Source organism: Centrocercus urophasianus, unplaced genomic scaffold (genome assembly GCF_019232065.1).
Source record: "Centrocercus urophasianus isolate 14NV4802_14NV808 unplaced genomic scaffold, USGS_Curo_1.0 seq_16, whole genome shotgun sequence".
Taxonomy (NCBI): domain Eukaryota; kingdom Metazoa; phylum Chordata; class Aves; order Galliformes; family Phasianidae; genus Centrocercus; species Centrocercus urophasianus.
Window position 1 is genome coordinate 19,063,509 of NW_024884711.1, and position 24,901 is coordinate 19,088,409.

Here is a 24,901-nt window from a genome sequence, read left to right on the forward strand (position 1 = left end):
CTATCATGAAATTAATTTGTAATTTGCCTGCTATAAAGAGAGAATTTTATATGTGGGGAAACCAAGGTGTAGAAAAACTGTGAGTTATGAAACCAATTGAACTAGGATTAGATATCCCATTTTCCTAGTCCTTCCTGTAGCTATTACATCTGTAGTAACTGCATTACACCAATAATAATCTCAACTTCTGGTTGTTTTAATGGAGAAATAATGCAGGACTGTGGTTTTCAGTGTTTCTTCTTACAGCAGATAGCAGTGGAGTTTAGAGTCAGAATTGTTTTGTGCTAGATTTGGAAAAGAGTAAGAAAAAAGTCGGAGCAATGGAAATTATAAAATATTACAGTTATAAGGCACTACAAGTTGACACACTGGAGAACTCCTGCTCCATATCTTTCAGGTAGAATTAAAAGGTTTCTGAACAGACTGGGTGAGTGGAGGAAGGCTGATCACCTCTTTGACTCACATAGAAGCTTTTTGGCAAAGGACTCCCGGAAACTTCTAATCTGTTGAGTTTTGAGGGTCACTGCAGTCCTCAGCACATCCAGCCCTTTTCTTTCCAGCGTCTGGAAGAATTGAAGATATTCAGGAGGAAAGGCCATTTGTAATACCTGTAAATTCAACACACTTTTTCCTTACAAAAAGTGTTAGATGAAGTTACACGAGCTAGTAGGGCCAAACTCTTTGAAATCAAAGTTTTGCCTCATATTCAGTGATTGCTCACAGCAAGACTTACGTTTTACAGTCAAAATAACATACTGTCACTTGAGGATGAAGGTTGCACAAACTGACATCCAGAGGTCCCTTCCAGCCTAAACTATTCTGTTATTTCACATGGGATGAAGAGAAACCTGTGTTAATTCATGACTGACATCTATCAGATGTTTGAAGGTACTGAGATTCTAGGACTGTTGAAAGTCTTTGCCCACAAGAAATGAAGAACTTCTGACACAGGAGCTAATTGTTGGATTCCTCTTTGCTTATATTAGGCATTCACATCACTGTCATCTATTTTTACCTTCAGGACTCTGGCAAAAGGATGGGAAACAAGCTATGAGTCTTCTTGTTGTAGGCAATGTGTTGAATGAACCATTCTCTAAAGCACAAGTTTCTTCTATGGGTTAAGGATAAAGCCTGAGATGACCATTGTACACATTTAATGCCTAAACCTGAACTGTGAACTGTGTCACCTAATCTTTACAGTTTAATAGAACAAAGGGAGTGAGAAGTTCTGAGCTAGGGATCATGGCTGACTCCCTCTGGCTTCGTAAACTTTGTGTGCATGGTGGGTGTCCTCCCCTTAAGGGGAAGAGTGGTCAGAAGAGATTCTCCTTTCCATTTAATAAAGGGTTGCAGAGCCATACTGCTGGGAGAGAGGCACTGGAGGGTGAAAGCCCTGAGCAAAGTTTGGATCAAGTAGAGGATTTGTATCTCTGATGATGTTTTGTTTGCATTCTTTGAATTAAAATTTAATTTAAGTAGTTCAAATACAACATTCCGCAGAAATGGATTATGTTTTAATCTTCTCTCTTAAAAGACAAAGCAGGATTTTCAAATTTTATCTGTTATTGATCAGCTATATGAGCTTATAGCAGTCTTCTAACCTGAGACTTTGTGTCACCTTACATCATCTGGCTTTATCTATCCCAACTACAAAGTTTTCAAGCAGTTTATCCTTTGCAACATGAGGGTTCAGCGCTCAGCACTAAGAGTGCCTGACTGCAGTTGTGGAGCTAAGGTCATAATACACTTGAAGTGTGTAAAGAATGTCCTGAAAATAAAAAATTCTCTTCTCCCGTAGAAAAGAAAAAAAAAAAAAAAAAAAAAAAAAAAAAAAAAGGAATAATAAAATGAAAAATATGTATACATGAGTTTCATTTAGGTTGTTTTATTGTGTGTATGGTGAGAAAAAGAATCCAGCTTTAATAGAGACAAATCATGCAAGCTAAATATCTTAGAATTTGGATCCAAACACTGACTGGCATGGCCTAGAAATGGTCGGAGCAACACAAGTGTAATTTTTGGACATTCATACAGATGGTCCTGCTCCCTAGCTCTCCCTGCAATGATTATTTCTTTAAGAATTTTTGAACTTAGAACTTCACCTTTATTGTAACGCTAAGGCATCTGAACCTGTGGTTATTGTGGAAGGTTCTTGTTTACTGCTATATTCCACTATCTAATAGTACATACCCCCTTTATTTGCTGACTTACGATAGCTGCAGTAATTAATTGCTGTGGAGTCACGATGTTTGTGGTAGCGTGATGGTGGGACAGAATCAGCTGAGAAAGCAGAGCTAACTGCGCACCAGTGGCAGCACCCACCCACCACTGCCCACAATAACCTTTTTGGGAAAAGTCACTTCCATCAGTCAGGCCACTACAGGGCACTGGCCGCAAGGCAGCAAAACACTGCTTGGAATAATTCTTTGCAGATGCCAGGAACCGGAAGTTTCAGGGAGAAAAATGAAAGCCATTCATTCTTCCAGTGACACAAGCCTTTGATACCAGAAAGTCATTTGGACAGAGAGCTCCAAGGTCAGGAAGGCACGTAAAGATTGGTGATTAGAGAAATATAATATCAGCAAAGTGTGGCAAGCTATTAAAAGAAACTGTAGCTTTTATGATTGAGCTGCTGGAGCTTCCCCAGGGCTATTTGTATTAGATATTGAGTTAAGCATAACTTACTTAGTCTCAGCATTCCAGAAAACATTTTGATGTCAGCTACTGAAAGAAAGTAAACACAAGGAGGAGGAAACAGTACTGATCCCAAACAGATAAAAATATTCTAATTTAATTTTGTGAACCCATGCATGGTGAAGCATTAAGAAGGAGGAATCTTTATAAGGTTGATTTAACTTAAAAGACTTGGTTGATAGAGGTGTTTAATCACTGTGCAGCCACAGGAGGGAGAGAGGAGAAACAGATGATTTATCACCTTGAGTATATGCTACACCCTGAAAAACCATGAACACAGTTTTCTGTAGATATTTTCGTCTAGAGCACATTTTGTGCACATGTGTGATTCTCGTCTAGCACTGTTGGCTTGTGTGTATGTTAGACCAAACTATTTGCTTATTTGGGCTGTTTGCCCAGTGGATGTTCTGAAGGCTGGTGACAGGGATTTGCCTGCAATTCTGAGCAACTCCCAGGAGTCTTGGGACTGCGATTCAGGAATGGCTGTGTGGCTCTGGATTGTTGATCGCTAAGTGAAGACTTCATCATCTGAGCTAGAGGCTGACTATCAACACAGATCTTATCTCATAACTCAGCCACTCCAGTGCAGGAGTCGCATTTGTTTACTTTTGTAAGAAAAAGCCAATAAATCCATCAAGGAATTCTGCTTGTAAGTTCTCTATTCTCTCAGAATACCACTGCAGACCTAAAGAAATCACAGGTATAAATATAAGGTCAGGTGTGGTTTTCTTCAATTGCCAGAAACTACTGTTTATTTAAGAGTAGGGAAGTGGGAGAGCTTAAACCTCAAAGTCAAGTACAGCTAAACCTCCTAGCACACAGGGGAGAAACCCTGAGAACAGCTCCTTGGACAGAGGGTTGTTTTTCATGCTCTTTTTACTGTGCTTCAGTTATTAGATTTTTAAGATGTTCTTAGGTGTGGAGTATAACACACGTAGACTTAAGTAGTGCAAAAAAAATAATAATAATAAATCAAGGAACATAGCAGAATTAGTGTAATGCTACATCTATTACTGTAGGTATTATCTGTCCAGAAACAATTTTTACTGCCTGCTATCTTGATCTGAACAGAGATATCAATGTCACTTCATTTTGGGGAGTTTCTCTTAACATAATTACAATTTTCTGTCCTCATATTGTTACTAAACTAAAGCTTCTCTCTCAAATAGTAAAATTCTATGTTTCCATGCTCAGAATTGGAAAATTTTTAGCATAAGATGAAAAAAACTTCATTTCCCTTCTCTCCTTGATCTATATCATTTTCCCAGTGTTCTCAATGCAAAAAGAGTTATTCAGTACTACAGACATATCCTAGCTCTACGTGTTACATATTAATGACTGGTTGTCCCAGACAGAGGATCATATTCCATTTAGAGGTAAAAATATTATGACTGCTAGTTAGCAAACACACCATGAAGGACTTAGCAACTAAGAATTTCTTCACATCTTCTTCTCCTTTAAACATATTAGTTAATGCGAAGATTTGCCATGGATTTTTCTTTTTTTTATCTTGAAGGTTTTATATTCTTCTCCTAATTCTTCACATATTTAATAAGATGATTCCTTACTATAAACTCCCTCCCTTGTGATTTGAGAACTTTATTGCATTTTCAGACTGACTTTAAGAACTGAGTCAGTCTCGGGAATATAATTACTACATTTTGTGTGTAGTGTAGACAAATTTGAAACTAAGGAAAACTGAAATAAGAAAGAAAGAGATTTGTTTTGTTGGGGTCGTTGACAGCATGTCTTGAAGAGATTAATTCACAGCCCATGAAAAAGAAAGCAGAAAGGAGCTTTCCCCTCAAGCTAGACAGAAAAATACATAAATTTATAAGCAAAATTTGTATTGGGCTATGACTGTAGCTCCAAACAGAGCCAAATCAATTTGAGAAGAACATAGGAAATGCATTACTGCATCAGACCAGGCCATTGTGATGAATGCTCTCTAAGACCACGGCAACAGGAGATGCTATTTAATGACAGCTTCCCAAATTTTTGCTGTATAGATGTTAGAGAAGCATCCCTTCCTCTTTACTATCTGTTTGTGACACCCATTACATTACACTTATATGGTATATTATATTATACCATTTTGAACTATGATCTCCTCAGTCTCCTGTGGCAGCCAATTCCAGAAGTTCACTACTTATGGTGCAAAGGAAAACTCTTGACTGTTTTAAACTAAGCTCCTTGTAATTTCAGAAAAAACTCCCACATCTGATGTTGCAGGATCTGAAAAAAAAAACAATTCTTCACACCCTTTTGTGATGCCTTCATAATTTTGTAAACATCTCTCTAAAGCTAGATATTCTGTAGGAGAATTAGAGAAGATTACCCAGGAGAGTTTGTGCAATTATTAACCTTCCACAAACTACTTTTCCAACAAAGCTGCTTTAATTGATGTTTGTGCTGCAGTCAGGCTGGTGGGTTACCTGCTGAGTGGGGTGAGGACAGCTTCCTCCTAGTTCCAGCATGCCCCACATCTGCCCCCTGCTCTTGGGGCCAAAGAGAGCCTGGCAGCCAGTCAGGGAAATCTCATTATGTAGGTGGTATTCACTAAGGGAGTATTTGTGAGGTTCATTTTAGTTTTATTTAAATGTTCTGTTTTCTACTGCCATGGACTTGCATGTGTAAGAGCCACATTTACTTGATAGAGCTTTCCAAATGTTTTCTCTACATCTCTACTCTCCAAACTCTAAATTCTTTCCTCCCTTCTCTTCATTTTGTTCTGATTATACTCATTTAAGAGAGGATGATGCCTCCTTGCACAAGCAATTGGTATGTTTGCACTTGTGCTTGCAAGCCCTATGCAATACAATTTGTAAGTATAATACAATACAGTAAGAGGAAAAAAAACAAAATCCAAGAGGGAGACAGGATCAAAGCTAGAGATTCAAAATTCATATTATGCAATACTAAATATATTGCAACTTTTTCTTTCTAATATTTTCAAGTAGGAAATAAATCTTCTTTCTGTTGAAAGATAGTTCTGCCTTTGAAGATAAAATAGCATTTACATAAATAGCAATGTCTTCTTTAATGTAGCTTTCATTATCTCCTATGTTCCCCCTTTCTCTGAAAGCCCAAGTGACTGATGTCAAGATCAAGGGAGTCAATCAATGTAGATACACTCCAGGACCCAGATAGGGCATAAATCACCCTTACTCCTAACCACAGTAGACACCCAACTGAAGGACAGAAGTTTACATATTCGTGATCCTTGTGGGGGAGGCTGAATTTCCCAGCCACTTACCTCATGGGAACCCCTCATTCATTAACCAATTGGGGTGCTTAGTATCAGTTATCAAATAGGCTAATCAAAGTTTGAGAGAAACCAGTTCCTGACCACTTCTTGCCCTCTGAGCACTCCAGGACCACATCCCACCCCTGGACTTTTATCTAATTAAAGTTAAAGAGGGGAAAATTAATCTGTGGAAGAAAATGAGATAACAGCCACCATAGCAGACCATCCCTGAGCCTAGTTTGGCTTTCATCTATTGCTACCTGACAATTAACTCTTCAGTGACACAGGAACCCCATTTTATGAGAGCAGGATCTGTCCCCTCACACTGTGATGGACGCTGCTTTTTCATCATCAGTATTCCCTACTCCGCATTGCAGCTCCTCCTACATGCAGGGGCGTGGGTGCACTGGAAGGGTGAACCTTTATTCTTCTTTCAGGCCTGACTTAGTGCTGTTTTCACTTGCAGAACACAAAAGTGAAAACTATAATTTATTACAGTACTAGCAATTCAAGATGTTTTGCTTGGATCCTGTGCTTGCAATTGGTTACCAACATTCCAGCCTTTCTTGCTTTTGTTGGCTATTAGTTTATAACCCTCAATTTCATTCTTTAAATCTGTGTTCAAAAAGACATTTCACAACACAGGGTTGTTTTTTTGTTTGGTGTTTTTTTTTTTTTGTTCCCCCTCCACCCCCCACCAGAATAGAAGTGGAGTGTCAGTTTGAAAATTCACTGCAATGCTTTGGACTACTTGTACTCCAGCTTGGTGCTCTTTTGTTCTATTTTCTTAGCAACTTTTCTTAAGTTATCCAACTGTAAAATTCCTGAAGCCCAAAGGATCTTCCTTTACAAGTGCTTGAATTTTTCAGCAGCTGAAACTTTTGTACTGTGAATATCAGACATGAGTTGACTCCAGTAACACAGCAGCTGTTAGAAAAACTGCAGATGAAGAGACTTGCATTTTATGGGATACCTGGAAATCCTGGATAGGGACAATACATGATGCCACAGGAGGTGACAGCAAGCCCCAGCATCACCCACAGGGCACCACACAGCATACGCAGGGCAGCCCCACCACATCACCTCCTATGGCACTACAGGCTTTGCTGTGCTGAGGGAAGAACAGCTCTCAGCGCTCTTCCTCAAAACACTCTGATGGTTTCAAGGCTGCCTTTGTATTTCCAGCATCTCTAGCAGGAAACATTGGATTATAAAGGCTGTGGGACAGGCACATATGGCCAAAATTAGAAGTGGTGAGGAAATCCCACTTACAGTCTACACTGTGCTGTAACTTGCACCTTGAGGCACTCAAGGTGGGTGTGTAAAAGTAGTCCCACTTGGACTCCTGTAGAGAGAATAAGAACTGGTTTAAGTTATGACATGTTTACATCACTTTGAAATGTGTCACTGTTACTAACTGGTTTTGGGGTGTCATTAAATACCTTACACAACTAACTTTAATATTGTCAGTATGCAGTTCCTTAGCACTCAATAATGGGGATTCTGCAGCATGCTTAATTACTTGCAAATGGAAGTCGTAAAAGATAATAGGGTTCAAACCTTTTCATTTAAATCAAAAAGAAGACCCAAGCAAGCTTTTCTGTACTGATCTCTTTCATTCTTTGGGAAAATTTCCGTCCATATCAACATCTAAATTAATATCTAGCCTTTTCTTTAGCTACCTGAACTACCGTTTAGAACTACAACCTTCGCCTGCTTGGTTATGGGAAGGACACTGGTAGGACTTTTAAAGATAAGTGAGGCAAGAAAAATGAGATTCAGTAATCTTCCTGTATTCTGAGGTATTTTACAGCAGGGTGGGAAGCTTTCGCCTCCTCCATGACCCCACCGAGTGCAGCAGCAGTGAGGTGCCTGCAGAGCCCTCCTGCCCTCCAGTGCCAGTGTAGAGAGTCCGCAAGGACCCAGTTAGACTCAGGTATCAATTAATACCAGCTGCTTTGACTTGCAATGTGCCCATAACATACTAGGAACTGGAAAAATCCATAATCAGGAAATACTTTAGAGAGAATAACTCTACACTGGTAGGGGAATAGGCTGCAAGCTGTAACAGGTCTTTTTCAATCTCTAATTTCTACATATTTCATTTATATGGGGCACTGAAATCTTAAATTGTAGCAAGCTTTGGTCACTATCCACAAGAGACAGATTTGATCCAATGACCCAAAGGCGAAAGGTTCTGTGTTTGATTAGCAAACCCCTACCAGTGCAGTCCCTCTAGGAGGTACTTGCATCAATAACTAAGTAACACCAACCTTTACAAGCTGTACGGTAGCATTTTCATTCTCCTGATTCTGATTCATTACATGAGCAGAGGGAAATTCAAGTTTGCATTAGAGATAAATATCAACATCTTGTTGTTAGATATTTAGGAGTAGAATTATTTTTGAAAGAGAGGGAGAAGGAAATCAGTGTATTATGACTGATCTGTGGTTTAGGTGTGCCTGAACGGCACTGCCCTAGCAGAACATATCAGGCACTACTCCACTGCTTTTCCCACCCTCTCCTGTGAATGGTTGCAGTAGAAAATTTTTTTCTCCTCCTTGCCGGCAATTTCACATCTTCTACTATATTACCCATATTACCCACTGGAATGTCCTTTGGAATTCCACCAAGCATCAAGAAGTTAAGAGGGGCCTGATCTTGATACCAGTGAAACTTGTAAGCAAGATAAAAGCATTTCTGCATGTACTGTTTGCTCATGTACAAAAATGTGTACAGTCTAAGATGACACTCTCTCCAGGTTCTATTGACAGTAAATATATGGAAATAAGCAAAAATTAGTCACATAAAATAGTAGTTGGAGGTCAGTATTCATATTGCAGGAGGTCTTGCTGTACTTTTTTTTTCCCCTTTATTTCCTTTACCTGCAAGCCAAACACCACTAAGCCAGAAACCACCAAGCAGCACAGTCTCATAGTAACAAGATATTAATAGGCCATGGAAAAATCAACATATAATTTCATATTCTGGTACTTACTACAGTCCCTGTATTTTTTTTAGTTCTGATCTAACAGTAACACAAGAAAAGGTGGTGGAATGACATACAAAAATATTTTGTGTATTTGTTTTAATTTGTAATATATTTAAAACATGGATAGAAATGTCTTGTATGATTTGTGAGCTCCTTTTTGTTCTGGTTTGTGCATACATGAATACACAGCAATTTTCATTAGATATCAGAGAGCACACCTGCATTTAACTTGCATTGATCTATAAAGAAATCACACACATATATACAGGCAAGTAGGCATTGTTAGAATGGATACCTAAGCACATCAGTGGCTTTACTTCAACCTTAAGGTATGTTCATATACATTGCAATAGCCAGTGACCTGAACTGAATTGAAGCATGCTTAGTGTCTAACTGGTCCTTCTTTATTTCTGCATGCTCTGATGTTCTCTACCACAGGTTTTACTGTTGACCCTTCTAGTGCAGGTTCCCTTTGGCATCAGAGATCACCACATTTCCTATTGCCTTTGACATCTCCTCATCCTCACACACAGCACAGGACATTTTAAATGACAGTCTCTTTATGCCACAGTGCCAAATCCAGCAACAATAAATTAATTTACTGGTTAGAAACTGGACAAGAGCCCAATGAGTTTTCTCACCCTCTCTCCTTCTGGTAGCAGTATGCAAGCAGGTTAACAAGTTTCCAAGCAGTGTCAGCCACTACCTCTGAAGCTTGTACAGATCTGAAAGGCTCTTCACTGATCTCAGGAATGTTACAATAGCAGGAAAAAAAAAATAATCAAGTAAAAAAAACAACAGTACAGACATAGCTACTCCAAAAACTTGCCTTCTAGCAACAAAAAGCAGGCTGGATTCAGCAAGCAGGATTTTTAGGATAAGATGCTACAAATAAAACACCATTCTCACGGGGGAGCCAAGCGCTGTACTATGGGCAAAGGTGAAGCTTTTGGTCAGAGCAGAAATGTCAGAACTTTCGAAGAATTCTGGGAATTTGAAGGTATGCTGAGGAGCCTGAGGAAATGCTAAGGCTGGCAGGGCTGAACTGCAAGCTTGCTCTGAGGTCTCCTTGGATCTTAAGGATGCTTTGCTCTTGTTTGTGTTCTGATCCCGAGATGAGATTAGACACTTGGGAAAACACTGTGTTAATCTACTCCACAGTGATTCAAGCTGGTCACCAGCCTGCAGTGAAGTCCTGCTGAAAAGTTTTAAAGCTAGGCAACAATATAGGAAGGAGAGCCAAACCAACAGTGTTATTTCTAAGGCTCGGGGCTCTGTTCCAAAACTACTGTCTCGTCTACTCCTACAGCTTAGTCTTCAAAAGAGATCCGTTTAATACTAAAAATTACCACAATTTGGGGTCAATAATTTTTATTTTTATTTTTTTTCAAGTGATAAACCACAAAGTCCCCATGAATTGATGTACTTCATGTTACCATGGAGTTTGTCATCATTTTTTCCATCCACACAAGTACTTTGTTCTGTTCTCTCCTTGAAACTTAGAGGATTTGGGCTTCTCCCTCTCTCAAGATAGTTATCATTGGCCAGTGCATCAAACAACTTCTAGTGAACTCCAGCCACAGAACAAACACACCACCTACCAGACCAAAGGCACCCTATACAAATCACAGACACACTTGGCAGCCAGCTCCCCTCATACCATTATACCCAGAGCAAACTATAAATCTTTTGCCTTAGACAAAAGTTGTTACCTCACGAGTGTAAAAACTAGCTATTACAACAATTTTAGTAAAACGATCAGCTGCTAGAAAGGCATCGTGCTGTAGGTGTAAATCATTTCACTAGGTTCATTTCATACAGGTCTATTTTTTTTATTTTTCCCAATTCAAGTGCTTCCTTCTATCAAGTTTGAAGTCATTTCTTTCTTGTACTCCTATCTACTGCTCACTTTTTCCTCAGTGTTTGGCCTATATTTTTTCCTCATTCTCTTTCTTTGTTTTGTTTGTCTTTAAGAGTGTTTTCCTTTTGCCTGTGTGGTCTCCTTGTGAGCTCAGAAATGTGTCTTTCCATTTGCAGGAATTATCACCATACGTGACTCCACGTCAAGAAGAACATCACCTTAGCTGCTTTTGTTAAAATGTAGATTTGAAAACAAAAGAGAAAATTCTTACCTATCAAGATCAAGATATCACCAAGTTGTCTTAGGACTTTGCTTAACCCCAACTGGTTTTGTTTTCGGAATACATTAAAAGGAATTCCTGATGCTACAGAAGGCGTGGGGAAGTAATAACTCCTAACAACTCCTCAGTGGAAACTGCCTGAAGAGCTACACATGGGAGGGTACTTTTTGTTGCTTTTCCTTATAGGAAGAAGGATAAATGCTTTGAAACATTGTTTTGAATTATTCATTGGAATTTAGCGTAGGCTGTAAGAAGGTAGGTAGTTGTAGTAGAATAACTACAAATCCTGTGTTATTACAAAAACAAATGTTTTAAGAAGGCAGTTAAAATGATAATCCAAACACACTGATTTTAGAATCTATTCACGGAGCTTTCACAGCAGTTGTCAAAAGGCGCACGTTTGTCCCAGGTAGGCATGAAGGCAGCTTCATACCAACAGCTCTGTCTGGCTGTCTGTTCCTTCAGTCATGCTTTGCACTACTACTACTAAGTGTGTGTAGCAGGTATGACCAAGCTGCATTCCTCCTAAAGCTCCACAGACCAGAGGAAGAGAGAAGACTAGCTCTGAAAGACAGCATTTTTTTTTGTCACTGTATTTTTAGGTCCTTATCTCAGAAGGAGAGAACAAAGGTGATTTTCTTCTCTTCACCCCCCCTTTTCTTTCCCCTCAAAAGCAATGCATAAGGATGCACAGTATGATTCTACATTGGTTACTCCAGAAGTAATGCCTCCTATTTATTCCTGTGGAAACTACAACAGATGCCAAGAGCACAGTAATGCTATTTGATAGAGAAAATTCCCAGCTACATAACACTGTCTGTCAGTATAGTCATCACCATTACCTGTGCATTTTCAGCTGTGATGAACAAGAGCCTTCATTCCATGATCATAAAAAGCTATACTAGTAGATGTGAACCACTGTTTCACAGCTGCTGTGAAGCATCATTGCTAAGAAAATGTTGCCCATGCAGGTCCACATTCATCAAACCAAAGAGATGGAAGTCAGAAGATGCAAAATCCATGCTACATGATGGGTATGACAAGACAGTCCTGCCAAGACTGGCAATGTGCTCCATGGTCTTCAAACTGGTATGGGGCCTGGTGATACTGTGCCGTCAGTCAGTCAGCATTACAATGTAGTGGTCAGAGTTCGTGGTTTGTATGGGTTCCAGCAAATCCAGAAAGATCACCTCTTATCCCAAAAAGGCAGTACACATTGCTTTACCCACTGAGGGCTGTGTCTTGAACTTTTTCTTCAGTGGGGCACTCACATGTCACCACTCCAAGGACTGCTGTTTTGACTCCAGCTTATAGTGGTGACACCACATGTGGTTACCACTAATTATACAATCCAGGAAACCATCACCTTCAGCCTTGTAGTGGTTCTGTAGGTCAGACAGCCTTGAAACAGAGGTTCTTTCTGTTCCTGTGTGAGAATTTGCAGGATCCACTTGGTTCAAACTTTGGCATTCTAAAGGAGTCACTGTAATTACCAACACGTTGAAATTGATAGTCAGCTCATTACACAGTTCCCTAGTAATTATCTTTGAATCTGTGTGGATGAGCTGATTGAGACACTCTCCATTTTGTGGTTTGACAGATATGGATGGCAGAATGTGGCTTGTCTATCATGTCACTGTTATCACTGCTGAAATGCACACCCACCATTTCACTGTGCTCACATTCACTGTTTGGTCTATATAAACATTCAGCAAGTGGAAATTAATGTCAAGGAGTGCAATTTTTTCCTGCGTGAAGGAATTCAATGACACATCTTTGGCTCATACACACTCCCACAGCAGGTGCCATTGTGTCAGACTGCCCCTCTGCTGCCATCTGTCAGATGGCAAGAACATGTAATGGAATTTTAGAGGAAATGTTCAATCTCTATTACCATAACACCAACATCCACCTCTGATGTTATGGGCCAACATAATGAAATAGGAGGCATTATTTTTGGAGCATCCTTGTTTAATAACACTTCGCAGAGAACAGAGATAAGGGTAGTATATGTAGCAACAGGATATATTTATTTCAATGTGTTATGGACTTCGGATTGAAAATACGCTGCTTTCTTGTCTTGCCTGCTTTTGTATGCTCCAGCTAAACTTCCTGGAGCTCATGCTTAGACACAAACGACAGAGCTTGCTCCTTTCCTAAACAGTTTTCAGAGAAAGCTAAGAGTATATTACTGACAAATTTAAGAAACCACAGGAAACCAACATAAAAGCAGCAATTTGCATAAATGTTCTGTCTAAAATGAAATACAAGAACACAGGATTGTTAGAGGAAATAGAAATTAAGTAATTCTGTAATTGCAAAAAAAGTAATTATACTTGTTAAAATTAATTACAAGATTGTATTGTGATACAGAAGGAAAATCTCTGGCTAACGTGTTATTTCCCAGTCTCTCTCTTGTTTTATATTGGAAATAAGATGTATTTTCTTTTCGGATCCCTTATCCTCAATAAATTAATCTGGTCAAACAGCACATGCACAGGGATAAAACTATACCTTTGATTTTGATTGTGCTGCTAATGGTTGCAATTTAGGTAGTCTTGATTTCAAACATGTTCCTGGGGACTTGGACACCTTAAACTGCTAAGAAAAATCTCAGTTCTTACACGGACTCAGCTAAATTACTGACTGCAAATAGATAAACACATCTCTTTTTGTTGACAAATGATGACTCAGAAGTATAATTTTTCAGATATGGTACATATATCTGGTGTATCATCGCACTTTTATAAGAACTATGGACTTACACTTTTGTAAGCTGGAAGAATGAGTTCTAAATGGAACAGATTTTACATGTGTAATGCTGTAATGCTATAAAGCGACAGAAAGCACAGCAATAATAACAGAGCGTCCCAATCCTAAACTGCAGCGAGAACAAGCCCAAATGCAGCAGCAGCTATGGACAAAGAAACACAGGAAAGCAGGAAAACTGCTTACTTTCAGAAACCCTCAGACAGGTAGGGATCTCCAAAAAGGGGCCTCCACTGCCAGCCCTTAAATGAGGTTTGGGAAGGGGTGGATCCTGGCTCCACCCTTTCTGGTCACTCAGAAGCAATATTGCATGCACCTGAGCTCCCCTGCGTTGGCCCTACCTTCACACCAGGTGCTTGATCACTAGTTCAGGCTATGACTCAGTATTTCTGCTATAACAGATTCCAAATGATTCCAGCAATTCCCAAATATTCAATAGTACTACAGGAAACATTAGCTGCACTGTCACACAAATACAACAGAACTATCACAATTAAGGAAATTCTTGAAATCTTACAAATCAACAGTTGAATCTGCATCTCGGAGCAAAACCCAATACAACAAAAAATAGCTTACTAGCAAAAGTACCCTGCTTCCTGCATATACACAGCATTGATTTCATATTTCAAAACTGCAAAGCTTTATCAATATTTTAGTCGCAGCTCTTTGAAGAAAACAGAAAAAATAAAACTAAAATAATATGTCATAGTAGAATGTGAAACTTAAACAGATTGATGATGGCAACACATCCCATGATGGCAAGGAGTCTCATTGCTTTGCTTTCAGATTTCCTACAACAGGAGCACAGAATTAATTTGACAGAAAATGAGGATTTTCTTAATCCGTAGTATCACAGTCACTGGGGATCAAGATTTAAACCGATGCCTGAAATGCCCTAATGTGACGGAAAGTACAACAGTAATAGCAGAGTGGCACAACCCCAGGATGCAGCAAGCAAAAACAAGCCAAAGAACAAATCGTCTCTGCAGCTATAGAAACAAAAGAAGAAAAACCGCTTACCTTTAGAAGACCTCATGTAGGCAAAGATCTCCAGCAAGATACCCTTGCCTCCAGGGCCAACCTTCAAATGAAGTCTGCAAAAGGGTAGATCCTGGCTCCAGCCCTTCCAGTCACTCAGAAGCATTGCATGCACCTGAGCTCTTCTGGATTGGCCCAGCCTTTCCACCAGGTGCTCAATCACTGGTTCAAGCTGTGACTTGCATTTCTGCTAGAGTACCCAATGACAAAGATTTTTTTCCAGTTTACTAAACCAAAGGATAATCATTTTTCTTTTGTCTGCGTGTAGTACCTTATGGCACTACTAGGAGACAGGCAGATTTTAAAGCTGTTTTACTATGGCTGTATAAGATGCTCCTTCAATGAAGTATACCACAAACACTATGTGTTACACTCATAGCATGCATATTGTAAATCATTCAGACGAATCATAACAGAGCAAGATGCCTGTTGACATAGATGAAAATGAAAGTGCATCTGAAGGTGCTCTTTCTCCAACTGCACATCCTCACATCCCTGCGCATGATGCTATATTTAGCTGCATAAATGTAGCTTTGGAAGATCTGTTTTTCAAGTAGTTTGGACCTTCTGGATTCTGAAAATCAGGCTTTCAGAAATGTGGGACTCTTTCCACACATCCTTCTGGAAAGTTCATTGTTCCTAATTTAAAAACCACAGCAGCAGCAGCAGCAGCAGCAGCAGCAGCAGCAGCAGCAGCCACCTCATGGTTATGTATGACCATGCTTCTGTGTCTTTCTCCCTCTCCTCACAGTTTGTCATTTTTGGACTTGAATAGCGCAGCCTTCTTTTTCCTAACTTCTCTCATGTTTTTTCTCTATGCTGTCTTTCCAGGATCACACTACAGATGCCAACATCTCAGCCCTGTTTTCGGGGTGCTGGGGTGGTAGGCAGGGAGGAGTGGCAAGGGGAATGTTCTCCACAAACTCCAACCTATTCAGTTTTTCTTGGAGTTCCTTTGGTTTCTTCTAAGTAGAGCTATCATCAGCTTGCTAAGTTACAGCACCCTAATGGCTTGCATTGTGAGCTATAATTCAATTTTTTGTCTGTAGATCATGCAAAGAAACATGCAAAGATCTGCCTGAACGAAATAGAAGGTCCATCAAAATATAGAAAGATGAAGGCAATTCCTGTACAATGTTTCTTTTTTATGTTCTTTTGAGAAGGGTGAAAATATATATGAACTGGTACAGAAGATCACAGCGTATGCTCGCACCTGTTCAGTAAGTGGGAAGTAGTGTCATCTAGTGGTTAACTCAAAGCTAAGTGGGAGCTGTAATTCAGTATATATACATTCTTCTATACTTCTATACATTCTTGTACTGTGTAACTTAAAGAAATCTTTTTTTCTTCGTGTCTCATTGATTCATCAAGAAAAAAGGAAAAAAGTAAAGCTGTGTATTTCTGATATTTCAGAAATATATAAGCTCTGCCATACCCTGTTCAGAAGGGCACTTTCCTTTCTTTTGTATCCTATCCCATCCCATACAACGTATTCCTCTGAATGTCCAGACCATTCATAGACTTCATGTAGAAGGGTGAATACATGCACTGCTGAAACTTACAGAAACTGAGTTAATTCAGCCTTCAAAAATGTAAGAACAGACTAGTCTTTCTACATATAATAATTCTTTATGAGTTGGAACTCAGTTCTATTCAAAGCTGGTTCTGATTCTTCCTTCTTACAATATGACTGTTAGAATTCATGTCCTCATGGAGTCTTAAGTACTCCTTAGTGCTGCTTGTGAGCTCAGGAAAACAAGGACTTGAGCACTCACAGCTGAAGGAAATGGTGGTGTTAAGCACGTACTTAAAGCTAAGTATGTGATTAATTTCTCTCTTCTCTCCAGATTTGGGGTTCATAACATGAACAGAGTACTGTAATCTGACTGTCTGCTTTTGATTTTGTTTTTTTTTTTCTTTTTGTCAAAAGACTTAAAGCTCTAATTTACAGCTATGTCTTAAATAAAAATCACTATAGGGTGTTAACATAAAAGCTAACTTGTACCTCAGTGCAATGTTATTGGCATGATTAGTTGCTATGGAATTTAAATGAGAGCTTCATCCATTACCATTTCATCTACTAAAATAAAACAAACTCAAATCTACCGAAACAGGCGAATGAAGGGCTAACCGTATTAGAATGAAGCAATTATAAACAGGACTTTTCCAGCTGCCCTTGCTAACAGGCAACTCTAAAATAACAGCAATGTATGTCTTAGGTTTCTAATTCTAAAGCCAATTTCTGACCAGAAGGCTAGAGTATTCTTTTTCATCTAATAAGGCCTGAAAGTGACAGTTCTTCGTCATACTTTTCAGCTCACCAAGGCCAAAATGTCATCTTCCCTTGTAAAACAAAAAATCAAAGCCAAATGGTTAAATGCAAAGTTTTGGTTAAACAAACAGTCAGTATTTCAGTGGTTTTATCTGTAGACTGCAGAGCAACTAAACAAAGCCAAGATATTGTCCATCTCTTTGACAGACAAAGAGCCTCAGAGGTCCAGAATGACATGCCCGGGGCTGGCACGTGATTAGAGTAATTAAATTAAATAGCAGGAAACATGTTTTCCATATGCCATTGCCTGGCCACACACAAACTGTAACAGTAAATCTTTTATATTGCATTGGTTCAAGGAAATGTATAGCCATCTTAAAAATGCACGATGCCCACAAAAATAAAGAGAATGTAGTAGCATACTCAACTGGCTCCCTGGCTTTAGTCATAGGCCTGAAATGCTGAACAAGTTCATTCCTTATTTATTTATTTGTAAAGGTGCAGCTCAAAATGCCCTGAGCATGTGAACATTCAGGAAGCATTACTGGGCTTACACTGGTGGCTAGTGCTGCTGCTCTGATTCAGAGGAAAAAACCAACATTCTCCCCATAAAGTTAAGAGAATCATGTTGGTTATGTTATGATGTGAGGTTTTAATATGCTTCTCCCAAGCTTTTGCAGTAATCAGGCTCTCCAAATCCAAAAATTCCAAAAAGGAATTTTTTTGAGTTCTGTTTTCCACAGCAATATGATTTCAAATTACTTTGTTTTCATGGGTGGTTCTTAAGAAAGTTAGTGTGTTTATCCATGTCATAATACAGTCAGAATTGCCAGTCAGCAACATCATCTGTCATCCCTGAATTTACTTGTTGCTGCCCCATTAAGATCAGCTAAAACTTATTCATCTCTTTCTGATTCATCTTTCAGCGGTTGATAATGCCAAATGAAATCATTGTTTTGTTTTGTTTTGTTTTGTTTTGTTTTTTAATTATTTTGCACAATAAGGACAAGGTTGCAAATCAGTTTGGAAGGAACAATTAATCAGTGATGTCTCTGACTAAACATCTAGTCCTTGAGATTTTTAGGAGATGACACACAGGAGCATTTAATATAAATAGAAAATTCTGTAAACTGTGAAATACTCTTTAATATAAACAGAATTACGAATTTAGGAAAAAGTATTTCAGAGCATAAAAAAAATTCTCCTTGAAATTAAACTACAGAAAAATGTATCTGGAAGCTTTTGGTCCAATAGGTAGTGGATAATTTCATAATCATTTTAGATATTTCATCTTCACTTCATCTATTTCCTTAACCCAGAATGCTCAGATAAAAAACAACAGAAACTTCAGTGCTCCTGATTTCAATTCACTGAAGTATTAAGTTTAATAACTAATAATAATACAATGTAATTGAAATAAAGTCTTCCAGGTGGAAAAATAAATGTAAATTTATGTTTTAAAAGTATGTAACAAAGATGATAACAAAGAGAATTGATGCTCTTGTCTCAGTCTTTACTTATTAAAATATTTCTCAAGCTATTGAAAGAAAATTCAAGATATAATAGGTATGGACAATAATCATGGAATTACAGAATTACAGAATGGCCTGGGTTGAAAAGGACCGCAATCATCTAGTTTCAACCCCCATGCTATGTGCAGGGTTGCCAACCACTAGACCAGGCTGCCCAGAGCCACATTCAGCCTGGAATAAGGAATTGAAACTTTCGTTCTTATACTTCTTTGAATACTTTCTTTAATAACTAATCTCCATTACTTGATCTGAAAATCCTGTGTTAAATAGCAAATCTAAAGTCATCAAATGAGACAACATTGAGAAGAATGTGAAAATTGACAAATTGTGTTTGCAGTAGCTATAATTGGGAGGTTCAAAAAAGGTTGAATTTCAAGTTAAATTGTTTTGTCTGACCTACCTATAAACCTACAAAATAGGTTAAAAAGAACAGTTAAAAGGCAGAGCAGTTAATCCCTTGTTACAGTGTGGTTTTCTGAGGACAAAAAGCTAGAGAAAGTTCTCTGAATAACCTATGCAGCAAATAAAAGCCTTTAGCCTCTGGCTGGGGTGATGCAGTCATCACCAGAAGGACATGGAGCTGCTCGCTGAGACAAGGAGGGCTTTCAATCCTAACTGCAGGAGCTGCTGTAGGACATTTTATAGCTGCTTCTCCCTCTCCTTGGCCTTCCCCTGCTACTGCTTCCCACGGCAGTGCTGACATGAGGAAGACATCTTGCCATCTGTCTTCCTGCTCCATGGCTGGCCTTGGCCTCCAGCATTGTCCTGTCCTGCCACAGGATGCTGGTCCCTCCACAAGGGGCCCAAGCACATGGGTGAAGCAGTGGCACTGAAGGTAGCTCATGGCCTTTCTGAAGAGGATCTAATTTTTTCCATCCCCCCTTGACTTCTGTTAGTCAGAAGGGGGCAAGTTCAGAAAGATCTGCAGAAGGTCTGAAGATGCCTGTAGATGTGCCTTCAGGCCACAGGTGGGAGAAGGGGCTAGAAATGTCATGATGAGGGGTTGTTTGCTGAAGGGGACAAACACAGGGGTAACTTTGAGTGTATTTGTTCTTCACCTGTGAATGCATCCTTGGAAAGCAACTGACTTTCAGCTTTGGTGCTTCTTCGACATTACCTGTTTTAGAAGCATACTCTATCTATGAAGGAGCTGCTTTCCTTATGATCCTCATTGGATAGAGGAGATTTAACCAGTGGAGGAAAATTAGTATCATTTCTTTGCCCTCATAATGCCACGGTGTACTTAGATCTATGAAACTGCCTATGCAAATTCCTGCCGCATTTAGAAGGTTCTGTAGGTCAAATGCAATCTACTTCAGTGGAATACTATCCCTTTCTTCTGACTTGCCTTAAGTGACTGAAGCTGTGGTACAAATCCATTACCATTTCATAGAATCTCACCTGATTTAGCTTTTCATTTTCAATACTTCTCATCCATATTAAAGCAGGAAAAAAAAAAAAAGAAGGAATAAGAGTAATACCAACACTACATGAATAACAACTTGCTGTGCATGAAACATTAACTATTCTTTCTTGTGACCTTAAAAATCCCAGAGCTGAGCCTGCAGTGGTGGTACCAGTATTCAGTGCTGGCATTCATTTTTCTGTCGGAAACACCAACAGAAACAGATTTGAAGTTCTCTGTACAAAGTCAATACCTTAAGAAAACTAAAATTCATGCAGAATGACAAAAGATCTGCACAAATGCAAATGGTGAGAACAAAAAAGTTCTAAAAAAACTGGAAAGGAAGATATGAAGAGATGGTCTGTTAAGCTTGGGAACCTTTCATACCCTAAGGCAAGCTATCAAAGAGGATTACAACCCTGAAGAACCCTGGTTATCACCTGTGCAGTGAGGTGGCTGAGTGGCAGAACCATGCTCTCTGACGATGTGTAGCGACTCTTAAACTTGTATTGTCAGTAGAGGAAAGCAAGCTTAGGAACAACTATTCTCTGACTGCCTCTGTTCAGAGGGGATAGCATTTCCCAGCAGCACTTTACCCCCATATCTGCTAACTGCCAACTGAAAATATCACAGTACCCTTCTTGATGGGTGCAAAAGGAAAAGACTAACAAAAGCAGTGGAGACTGATGCTCCACTAGATTCTTTATGGAGAACTCAAGCAAAGCCTTCATAATCCCATAGTGTTGCTGCATTCTCATAACTGTAACTTTCACTTTTTTTTTTTTTTTTTTCCCTCCAGAGGAAATACAGACAATTTGAAGAGAAATACCTCCTCAGACTCCTGGATTCAAAGGTCACAGGCCAGACCATGAAAGGAGGCAGATTATGAACTGCTTTCTGCGTTAGAGCACCTATGTCTCAAAGGCGTTCAGGCTGAACTGCTCTTCCAGGACATTAACCAACAGAGCTTTATTAAGACTTAGCCAGCAGTGTACTGAGGAGCACATTTATTCATTTGTGTATTTTCAGAGAAGGAAACGAGGAAAACCTACAAGCGTGCACTTGCCTGGATGTCAGAAAGAGAAACATTCAGAAGTCAAACATAAAGCATTTAAAGAAGCAGCTTCCCAAGACCACATAATCCACTTCAATAACAATTATAATAATAATAATAAACCCATTCTGTATGATACAGGAAATGATAAATTGCCCATTGGTATGAAAGTAACATCAACTGACTGTAAAAATGTGAAGTGATAATTACTGGGATCTAGACTTACAGCCTTTTGATTCATGTTAGTTATGTACCCCTAATTAAGTAATTTTGCCTCACATTGCCTCCATGGTCTTCTTACACGCTGCTTTTACTGACAAAAGGGAGCAGTAACAGAAGTAGCAAATTGCTATATTGTAAGTATTAGAAGAAGGAAAAGTGTGAAAAATGTTGAATCGAAAAATATAAGCACTGTCAAGATTATTCTATGTGTGTATCAATGAAATGAAAGAATGTTGTTTTGTAATGTCACATTGTGTTCACACACTTCAGTTCTCAATTTAAGTGATAAAATAAGTCTTACTGCACTCTGTAACTGAAGGTTTACAGCAGCAGAAACAAATGAAATTAACAGTCATCTCCTTGGCATTCATTAAGAAAGTGGATTCAATACTTTCTGAAAAATGTGATCATTTTCTACATCCAACTGGGAAAGGCAAATCACTTGTGGAATTTCACACAGAATTGTCAAATAAAGATAAATGAGTTATTCTTCCTGTAGCATTTAATAATGAACTGCATTTTTTAAGGACCACGCTTAAAAACTTAATAAAGATAGACAGACCCTTATGAGCAAAAAGAGAAAGCTGAAATACTCAGAGACTTCATGTAGATGAATGAAAAATGTTCACAAAACAAATCCAACATCACTGCCCTCTCCTTCCAACCTCCCCAACCCTCCCCCAGTAGCCTAAGGCCAAAATTTGAATCAAGAAATCATAATGCCAGCCTGTGTTATTTCAGGGTTGTTTTGGGCCTGTGCAGTGACAGAACTGAGGAAAGTCATTACAGTACAAAGTTGGCCTTCTCTTACTGGCTGCATATTCAGTGATATGATGAAAGTAGCCAGGGAAGGAAAAAAGAGTGCATAGAGATAGTACAGGTAAAAAAGACTTTCTGGGGCGTCATAGTACTGATCAAGTAAGTACTGCTGTAATTTGCCGTCAGCTTAGAAGGACCAAGGAGTTTTAACAGTACATCTCCAAGCAACCCTACTTATTTTTCACAGGTACAGTAGTCTATTACTCCAAGGCAACTATGCAAAGGTAAAACAAAAGCCACAAAGGTGTCACAGCCAGATTCAAACCATCTCATTTAATCAGCTGAGACACTGCATTGTTTGCAAATAAATATCTGGTCTGCCAAAGCAGCTCTTAGTTACTAAGGTCCCCACGTAATCATCACGCAGAATCACACACTGATGAAGAATGATTTCAAGTTAGTAAGCTAGTGCCTTTAACTTTACGCTGCTAATGAAGTAACCTTTGGGGTCTCCAATAGCTGTGTGTACACACAAACAGCCTGGGAAGTTAGCCTGCATGGGCTTGGATGTATGAGGCCAGAATAAAATGTATGATGCTAGAAGAGCATGTCATCAGGGTTCAGCAAACCAAGACCAGAAAGCAGAACTGCGTAGAAAATGTCCTTCCCAGATCTACTTGCATGGTTGAGTGAGGTAACATGGACAGGAAGCCTGAAGTGCCCCCATCCAGCCTTGTCACTGGCTGTGCCTCTTGGACTGATTGTATTTACTCGCCTTTTGTTCTAATTCTAAATCAGGATGAATTAAAAGAGGAAAAAAGAAAATGCAAAGCACAAAGTCTACCAAATGCAAAGCACAGAGTCTATTAAAATGCAACAGAACAGTGGGATTTCACTAGAGCATTACAGAAGATAGATACAGAAGATATATATTTCTTCTGATTGCCTGAATAGTAGTTCAGCATATTTCTCCACTGAGAAAACCAGGTACAGAAGCACTGCTATGACCCAGATGATGAGAACTACATAAGGAAATCAGAAACTAAACAAATAAATGAAAAGCAAACAAACATCTCTTAAGTGGATAAGTAGGACATGCTGCTAGTGGCACAGAATACAATAAGGAAATTAACTTGGTTTAGCTAATTTTGGCTGCAAATTGTGTTTATAATGGGGAGAAATAAGTAAACATTTTTAGATTGATGTTTGGGGACTGATGTTTATAGATTGTACCTCAGAATGCCAGTGAAGACAAAAACGGGGTATAGTTCGCTTACATAACACAGAGAAGTCTTAGTGATCCTGATGACAATGAAGACAAAATGAAGGTAGTGCATGAATGAATTGCTGAAAGAAAAGATGAGTGGTGGTAGTGTCTGGAGTGCTCCTGATTTGCAGTGGCATTTGGCTCTTAATGCTATTTTTTTAACATCAGAAGATGAAAATAAGGCCAGTGTTACAGTATCTACATTCCAATAAGCTGTGTATTTTTTAAGTATATAAATATTCCAAAACATTTTGCCTCATTTGGTAGTAATTACGTCTGAATTGGCATCTATGCTGACTTTACTTTTTGGACAACAGGACAGATTATGTTATCTGCTGCTTGGAATAAAAAAAAAAAAAAAAAAAAAAAAAAAGAATCATAGAATCATAGAATGGACTGGGTTGAAAAAGACCTCATCCAGTTTCAACCCCCCTGAAATGGACAGGGTCACCAACTACGAGACCAAGCTGCCCAGGACAGACATGAATATTTATCATAGAAAAAAATAAGACCTGTGGATTGTATTACACTATGATTGTTTTTTTTGCATTATATGTGCTTTTATGCATGCTAAACAAATAATTCAGAAAAAAATGTAGTTGTTCCACACCAGGAATGCTGTAAAGCAAAAATGTTTAAGGCTGCTCTTCTAATTCCAACATAAGTATTTAAACAAATGGCATCTGAAGAAAATAACCAATGAAAGCATGATTTACTTACAGGCATAGGGTTCTAAATACATAATAATCAACTAAATAAGCAATATAATGTTGTTCTGTTAATGCTACTTAAGATTTCCTAAGCTAAAACTTGACTTTTTTGTGTCTATGTGTGTTTTACTGGCAAAACATTACTTTGCTGTTATATCACTAAAAATAACAACTTTTGATTTACAAAATATTTACTCTTATAAACTTATGTTGTTAAATAATTGTATTTTATTTAAAATTCTATCAATCAAAGCAGCTAAAATCTTTTGCTACTTAAATGGACAGTGAAAGGAGTTTGATAGCAACAATTTTCTGAACTGTTTTGGTAGCAATAACGCACGTATTTTAGCAACAGAGACAATTATGTAGTACAGACTGTTTCTTTCTGCAGATCTGAAGCAAATTTGGGGAAATATTACTAACCAGTGAAGCACTGAACATCTTTAAGGAAGTGCATAGGTGTTTCTTCACGGTAGGACTTCATTTTCTCCCTCAATTGCTTTAAACTCTGTGAAGTCTACAGATTCCCTCCTTCCAAATATATTTACAGATGGATTCTACTTTTGCAAAGTTCTTGAGGAGTGTCAAAAAGGTCAGTATATGCTCAGGTTCAATACTTTTTGTGTTCTAAGAAGTTATTTCCATTCATCCACATTTGGGATATTTTTTATAATTTAGGAGCAAATAAAATGGGATTTACCTTTACCTTTTTAACATGACACTGTGAAGACATGTTCAAGACAAATGCTGTGATGGGAAAATGAGCATGCATCAATACTATTTTCACATTCACTAGAAC

General features: G+C 38.7%; 1 protein-coding gene across 1 annotated transcript in view; it reads right to left on the reverse strand.

The window, feature by feature from the left end:
* HDAC9 (histone deacetylase 9) overlaps positions 1 to 24,901 on the reverse strand; it is a 438,875-nt gene that overhangs the window by 148,833 nt on the left and 265,141 nt on the right. The window lies entirely within an intron of this gene.